The sequence below is a fragment of the Cornus florida genome, unplaced genomic scaffold (assembly GCF_030987335.1).
Source record: "Cornus florida cultivar Cherokee Brave unplaced genomic scaffold, ASM3098733v1 CherokeeBrave_3.0.0_Hap2_Chr11, whole genome shotgun sequence".
NCBI lineage: Eukaryota > Viridiplantae > Streptophyta > Magnoliopsida > Cornales > Cornaceae > Cornus > Cornus florida.
The window spans coordinates 8,709,680-8,710,322 of record NW_026775581.1 but is presented as its reverse complement, the minus strand read 5'-3'; positions in this window follow the sequence as shown (position 1 = coordinate 8,710,322).

Below are 643 nucleotides of genomic sequence, written 5' to 3'. Positions count from 1 at the left end.
CCTAACCAACTCAACAATAGCTAATAGTCCATAAATATATATATATATATATATATATATATTCACACTACAGGACTCTCACTGGACTATGGAGAGGGTCTCAACCTAAATAGAAGGCAACATGTGAAAACGCACCCATAGGTGGGCATGAGTACCTAGACCTAACAGGGTACACCTTAACCTCTCATATCCAACTACGCATCCTACTGCATATACGCTCCCTAACCGACGACTCTAAGACTCAAGCTCATATCGCGGTACTATAAAAATATATTTAAAGTCCTCTCCTATCCATTCAAACCAGTCCAGTTAGTCATTCAGCTTGTTCAGCTACTTTGACTTAACTTAGATAACAAGTAATCCATCTAGTCATTCAGCTTGTGCAGCTTCTTTGACTTAATTATAAGTATGATTGATTTCATAATCCATTCCCTTATTCCATTTAGGTAGGATGTAGTATTTTGAAACTAATCCGTCCCTAGTATGTCACCGTGCCATACCGGTGCATACAATCCATCCATCCAATAGTTGATAATACACATAATGAATATAAATACCAACTATTCCATACACATATAACCAGAATCCATTACAAATATAAGAAGAGTTAGGTATATGACATACTTGTTCTGTACTACCGACA